Source organism: Rhipicephalus microplus, unplaced genomic scaffold (genome assembly GCF_043290135.1).
Source record: "Rhipicephalus microplus isolate Deutch F79 unplaced genomic scaffold, USDA_Rmic scaffold_83, whole genome shotgun sequence".
NCBI lineage: Eukaryota > Metazoa > Arthropoda > Arachnida > Ixodida > Ixodidae > Rhipicephalus > Rhipicephalus microplus.
In genome coordinates, this window is record NW_027464655.1 from 394,228 (window position 1) to 401,876 (window position 7,649).

Sequence of the window (7,649 nt, forward strand, 5' to 3'; positions counted from 1 at the left end):
CAATATGTGGCCTCAAACGACGAAGACACTCGCCGCTGGTATCAGGGAGTCAAGGGGCGAGATGACGTCAGTGACTCGTCCAGCAAAATCGAGTCCGAGTCACGGTGGCCAGAAACTGCGCTTCAGAACGGGCTTGCCAGGTCTAAAAACGACACGAGTGTCAAGAACTACGTCCGTAATGGTGCCGGAAGCCTCGTAGCGCTGAAGGACGCTATAGAGTCCCAAAAAGTGAGATTCAATCCGGGAATCGGCAAAACAATGCCATCAGTCTCTACTACAGGTGACACAGCTTAAGGCCTGTTTGGAGCTACAAAATGGGCCGAATAAGATACCTAGTAGAAAATATATTTGGTCGTTGTCGTTCTTTAAGCCCGTGACGCCGCCAATTGTGACATAGAACATTGGTGTATAACGTGTGTCTGTGATGCAAGTAGATTGCCTCACGGTTAGGATAAATTTCCAAATGTTTTCTTGATTCACGCCTTTGCGGAATAAATCAAACGTTTAATGATCTATCGTTCGCGGTTTTGTGGGAATACCTAGCACGCGCGTTCAAACAAGAGACGTAAATGTAAGACAGCAGGATAATTCGTACTTTACACTTTACTGTGTTTGCAGCCTGTTTAAAACTCAAGGGTCATACTAAAAAAATTGGCAGATCCCACGTACAGTTGGAATCGATAATATGCGAAGCACAAATAAGAAATGTTGATATGGCACTTTAAAATCAGCACAACGTTACGAGGTGGAGGTAAATGATGTCGTACATGACTTCCGTTGATTGATATGTGGGGTTTAACGTTCCAAAACCACCATATGATTATGAGAGACGCCGTAGTGGAGGGCTCCGGAAATTTCGACCACCTGGGGTTCTTTAACGTGCACCCAAATCTGAGCATACGGGCCTACATACATGACTTCCGTGTCATGATTATGATGTTTGGATGTGCCGTTTACCTTCGTCATCTATTCACGTGACGTGATACCAAATTTAGTATATGTGGAGCTAGCGAAACGGCCGCGAGCACGCTATGAGCGTGGTATGTTGTCATGTTCTTACATGGCATGCGTGTCAGGATTATGATGTTTGCACCAGCCATATAATTCATCATCCATTCACGTCGCCTAACACAAAATTTAGTATATGTGGAGCCAGCAAAATGGTCGCGAGCGCATCATGAAGGGCCCAATATACTCCAACGTAGCGTTCGCGCGCGCACACGCTGGGCACAGCAACGCTGTTAGCAAAACGTGAGCACTCTATAGTCTGACGCCAGGCGTGAACAGCGTCCGCCGACATGGCCCGACGGCAAAATGCAACATGTTGCACTTCGCGCCGATGCGTTACCCAGACAACACTGCGTCTCCCTCTTTTCGTGGCGGAGGGACGCCGGATGCCCTGAAACGCGCATGCGTCAAAGCAACGCAGCGCGGCGTGTGCCTACGAGTATATTGCAGGACCGACGCCTGGCGTGGCAACGCTGACGTGACGCGATGAAATGAACGCCGGCGAGCACGCGCACTGCGTGACGTCAAAATGTATTGGGCCTTAACTGTGGCATTTGGTCATGTTCTCACATGACACGCATCTCATGATTATCATGTTTTCACCAGTCACATACTTTCGTCACCCACTCACCCGTAATACCAAGTTTGGTATAATTGAAGCTTGCGAAACGGCCGCCAGCGCATCATGAGCGTGGTATGTAGTCATGTTTTACATGACACGCATCTCATGATTATCATGTTTGTACCAGTCACATACATTCGTCATCCATTCACGTACTGTAATACCAAATTTGGTATATGTGGCGCTAGTGATACGGCCGCGAGCGCATCATGAGCGTGGCATGTAGTCCTGTTGTTACATGTCACGCATGTCATGATTTTCATGTTAGAGTCGGTCACTTGTGTTCGCCATGCAACATGCCATGTGAACAAAACCACCGCAAGAGCTGCAGGACCATGAAATGTAAATCTTGACGTTCATGACATTCATGTCTTGATTTTCTTGTTATTACAAGTCAAATATGTTCTTCATACAGTCATGTTATGCCATACCAAGTTTGGTATCGATACCATTATCTAAATGGCCAGGAGAGCTAAAAGTCGTAGGCGGATAGATAGATAGATAGATAGATAGATAGATAGATAGATAGATAGATAGATAGATAGATAGATAGATAGATAGATAGATAGATAGATAGATAGATAGATAGATAGATAGATAGATAGATAGATAGATAGATAGATAGATAGATAGATAGATAGATAGATAGATAGATAGATAGATAGATAGATAGATAGATAGATAGATAGATAGACAGACAGACAGACAGACAGACAGACAGACAGACAGACAGACAGACAGACAGACAGACAGACAGACAGACAGACAGACAGATAGATAGATAGATAGATAGATAGATAGATAGATAGATAGATAGATAGATAGATAGATAGATAGATAGATAGATAGATAGATAGATAGATAGATAGATAGATAGATAGATAGATAGATAGATAGATAGATAGATAGATAGATAGATAGATAGATAGATAGATAGATAGATAGATAGATAGATAGATAGATAGATAGATAGATAGATACGCTCGAAGTGAACTAAGAAATGCTTCGCATCTAAGAACTGAAATCCTGCAGCAGCAAACTACAAGCTCTCAGGTTCCGGGTGCCATGTCAGGGCACAGTGATTCGACGTCACTAATGCTCACGGATTTCTTTATGGCAATTTTAAGAGAATTTCATTCACTTCTGCCGATTCTCACAAAGCACGACACACACAATTGTCACTTGATCATGATAAACAATTAGAGTGCGCAAGGACTAAGGTGCGCAGCCATCGAGGTGTCCCTGTCACCAAATTTTAAGCATGCCAATGCATAATTATGGAATCGATGGAAATTCGTTCAGGCTGTGGTTGTTCTGTTTTTGGTGTCACGCTTTATTCGACCATGCTGCTTGTATTGTTTATGAATTCGTACATCGCGACCGACGTCACTTTCAGCGTTGTGCATTGAAATAACTGCACGGCTGCCCCAAAACTATTCAACGTATTCAACTGTTTTGGCAACCGTGGTTTCAACATTTTGTATAGGCCTAAATTATGGATTAATTTGGTTGGTCCCTTGACCCCTGTGCATGAATATTAAGTAACAATAAAAGTTGGGTGCGTCTACACAACATTGTTGTCGACACATATATTGTTACGTGCCCAAGGTATGAAGCCATGAGAACTGACCTGCCACTGCTATGCAGAATGACCAGCAGTTTCTAGCATGCCAAGGGGTATGACAATTTTATTATATATGTTGCTTCATTGAATGTATTGTTTACACGAATGAGGAAGGATGGATTCAAAAAATGTATGACGAAAAATGCTGGCAGTCTGAATAAAAGGTACTAAAGAAGTAAGGTGCATCGTGGAATGTAGGAAAGCGTGGGTTTTCTTTTTTTGTTTTAGGTCTCGCAAGCGATAAGATTCGTGGGACAGAATAGACAGTATGTTTCTCGCTTATACAAAATGCAACGTGCACAAAAAAAAACACGTCGCGCACGCTTTTTACCACTTTGCACGAGTGCAATTTAAACATGTATCGAATCATGCGTAGTCGTTGTGGAGCGCGACTATTCCAGCTTCGTTTCAGTTCTCTTTCCTCTAGCAGGGTCGGCTCGGCCATGAAGCTTGCGGAGAAACCTTGATCAAACGCTTGCCTGCGAGAAAGTTTCAGTGAGTGTGCAACGTATACAAGCGAGGCAAAATTATTTTTTTACGACACCCCCCAGGCTTCCTCTGTTAAACAGTGGTACAAAAACATCAAAATATAGTAGAATAATAAAAATTATGCATAAGTCCTCTGTTAAACAGTGGTACTTCCTCTTTTGAAATGGTACTTCCTCTGTTATACAGTGGTACAAAAACAGCAAAATAATGTAGGTTAATAAAAATTATGCATAAGTCGACACCCTGAGAAATCAGAGCGGACGATTGGGCAAGTCGGGGATTTGTGATTTTTGTCGAGCGCGCAGAAAGTACGGGAATAACAGAACGGGCAGATAAGTGTCGTCTTCATCTGTTTTGTCACCACTGCACAGAGTACCAATGCCCGAAAACCATTATGAAGTTTCACTTCTGAAGTCATTTTTCAGGAACGTCGTAAGTAGAACCCCGCCGTTACGTTCCTCCTGTTTTCCCGGCTGTTATACGTTGTTCGCTGGTACCAGCATAGCTATACCCTAGGATCTAATTTATTGGGAAACCCGCTGTTACGCCGTAATTGTGGGACCGTTCTCGTATGACACGTCGTGAGGTGCACCTTCATATACGACGAATAATAGACACTATGCCAACAGTGCTGAATGATCACCCGGAGATGCTAACGCATATCGTGAAAGTATCAAGTAACGCAATATCGTGAAAGTATCACGCAGAGTGATCACTTGCGAAGTGCCAGCAGTGCTGGCACTGGATATAATATAGGCTGTAGATGGTTGAAAAACTAATCATGCTGCTGTGGGATCAGTAACCACATCTAGTAATGCTGCCCGGTTCTTCAAACGTAAGCACTGAAATATAATTCTATCGAACAAAATATTTTTGCGGTTTCACTCATTTGTTTATTTACTTCGGTCGCGTCAGAACTTATCACTGGATTTGCACCATGTCATAATTAAAGTAAACACCGGCCTCGTATAATAATTACCAAGATACCTAGACAATCTTTCCACAGCGCAATCTCGATCAAACTTTGCGTAGAATTTTTTCCTTGCTATTATTATCAGAGCGTCTCTGAAAATTCGGAAAGAACTCAGTCATATTGTTCAGACCAAATAAAGACGTACAACAGTAGCCACCAAACATTATCTGATATCGGCCATAACTCAGCCAAACACTGTAACAAATAGTTATGCAAAACTAGCAAGTGACAGCAAACACTAGACCTCATCGCTGGTATGTGAGTAATCATGCTAGCTAGCGAACAAACGTTATCATTCAAAGCTGCTAGAATTCAAACAGAAACTGCTGATGCATAGTGTCGTCCATGCCACGTTATAAGTATACAAAAAAACGGGCGCTAAAGTACCATGACGGTACGGTTTTCTAAATATAAGATTGCTGCAGAGTCGACAACGTACATTTGCTAGTATACATTGCAGTGCGAGAAGAGTATTACGTGGAGTGTGTCCGCCAGTGCATCTCATCACCGTGCAGCCCAAAACAACTGACTTCTCCTAGTGCACTCACCAGTTAGTCGGCGCGTACCGCAGCCTTCTTGCGAACTCGGCGATACTGCGCAACATGGTCCGCAAAGTTGTATCCCTCTATAACAGTAACCACCTCCGGCTGTACAGAAGATTTCGCCCTGTCGAAGAGAGTGAGAAACAGCAACATAGCGATAAAGTATACGTGGCAGCTGTTCACTATACGTATCACATCTGGAGCTCAAAGAGCATAGATGTTTCTGGGCAGCATATACCGAATTGGGGTTGAAAATTAAGCAGAGTTGGACCTTACCTTAAAAAAGCAGACATCCAGAAATTCAGCACCGTAGTTGCGTGAAATGTGTGCGCATGCGTGTACAATGATAAGAAGAGCATCTTCTTGCGCCTATAGTGTCCCGAATCAAACAATGGATTTGTGGTAAAGGTATAGCGATGCGCAATGACGGCACCCTTCCTTCCACTTACGCACGCTGTTTGCGTCATCTATTTGCACGTACGTGGTCAACCCCCACTTTTTTCATTTCTTCGTATGTGAAAAAAAGCACGCTGATGGGGGTTAGAACGTCTGTGTTATTTCTAAGTGGTCTCTTTTTGTCGGCGTCTGGATTTCATCTTCCGCCCCACCCCGGTGGTCTAGTGGTTATGGCACTCGAATGCTAACTCGAAGGTCGCAGGATCGAATCCCAGCTGCGGCGGCTTCATTTTCGATGGAGGCAAAAATGTTTGAGGCCAGTGTACTTAGAATAGGTGCGCGTTAAAAAAACACAGGTGGTCGAAATTTCCGAAGTCCTCCACTATATACGGCGTCTCTCATAATCATATCGTGTTTGTAGGACGTTAAACCCCAGATACTACTATTATGGCGTTTACCTTTTGAGTAAGAATATTTCCGACACAACAAGCTTTCGTCCAACTCATTTCGAATACCCCGGTGACTGGTATATACACCTACCTTAAAGCATTGCGCTTTTCTACGCCTCTATATCTGTACACTCGCCCGACCCTGGTTTTCGGCGTACGATGCCGCCGACACTGTAAAGCAAAGTGTCTAAAACAATCACCTCTCATTCCCGCGATGCGCGTTCCTGGTCGTCGCATTGCGCGACGAGGAGTGGGTGGGATTGGCGGTGGCGTCCGCGGCATTCACAGCAGCGATGGCGGTGGTAATGTCGTGGCTCTTGAGCCGCATGTTCCCGCCCACCATGACGAAGAGGATCAGGCCCGACACTATGACCACCATCAAAATAGTGCACACGCGCAGCATGCACAGAGACCACGAACCGGAGTCCAGATCGTCCGCACGCTTCTTCTGGTATTCGTCTGCAGCCGGCGTCTCGGGCACAGCGGGGTACGCTGCGGGGGCCGGGTATACTTCGAGCCCCGGAGTAGCCGGGTACGCCTCGTAATAAGAGGCCGCATAAGGATCCTCCTGCTGGGCGTCCCATCCTGTCGGCTGTTGAGTCGTCCACTGGGCCTGTTGCGCCGCCATTATTCGCCTTGGTTCAACTTGGATGTCGATGATGATGATCTCCAGAGGATTGGCACAAACCACCACAGGGTATCAGCCACAAGACTTGCGGAGGTAGAATTCATAATAATAAGAATAATAATAATAATAATAATAATAATAATAATAATAATAATAATAATAATAATATGACAGAGAGAGAAATCAAAGAGTTGGGAAGGATTGCGAAAAATATATTCTACAGGGAAGCAAAAGTATTTGTGAAGATTTTGGTGTCTTTTATTGCGGTGTTTCGTAAATTATTGTTAAATATATGAAATAATTAAATAACAAGATAAGGTTACAAACTAAATAAGTGATATTTTAGATGTACTGATAATAATAGGATAGTATTTGGTTTATTTAGTTGCCTTCTTGACGAACCAATGTTATGTGGGTACCCACTACTGGGCCGAGAATAAGAAGGCCGAAGGCAGTTTAGAAGAACATGTTGCGCTGAGAGAAGCAACAGAACAGACACAAAAAATAAATGAAAGCAATACACAGGGAGGTTAATGTAGAAGAACTTGTTTTCTACCCTGAACAGGGGTGCGGAAATAAGGGTCGAAAAGAGGATAGAGATGGATATAAAATAACTTACGAAAAAAGAATACACATGCACACACATGCAGGGTGTTCTGATCACAGTCGTTGTTTGGAGAGGCCGGTTGAACGCAAGAAGCGCAGGAGAACCTTCACAGCCTTCTTCTGCGACATAGCGTCACTGACCAAGTTTTGTTGAAGGATGTGTTTTCTTCCTTTTGCGAAGGGAGTAGAACTTGGCAAATGGAGCTTAATTTTCAGAAAACTGTGACAATAACTTTTACAAATAAAAAGGAGCCATTTCAATTTAGATATGACGACTCCAATCACACACTGGAAAAAGTTCAAAAATTTAAG

General features: G+C 43.7%; 1 long non-coding RNA gene across 1 annotated transcript; it reads right to left on the reverse strand.

Moving 5' to 3' along the window:
• Nucleotides 1-3,447: 3,447 nt before the first annotated feature.
• LOC142790219 (uncharacterized) lies at nucleotides 3,448-5,384 on the reverse strand. Its single transcript, XR_012889402.1, has 2 exons — nucleotides 5,265-5,384; nucleotides 3,448-3,733 (listed from the first exon to the last, which is right to left on the reverse strand). It is a non-coding gene; the product is annotated as an uncharacterized LOC142790219 (long non-coding RNA).
• Between the last annotated feature and the right edge of the window lie 2,265 nt (nucleotides 5,385-7,649).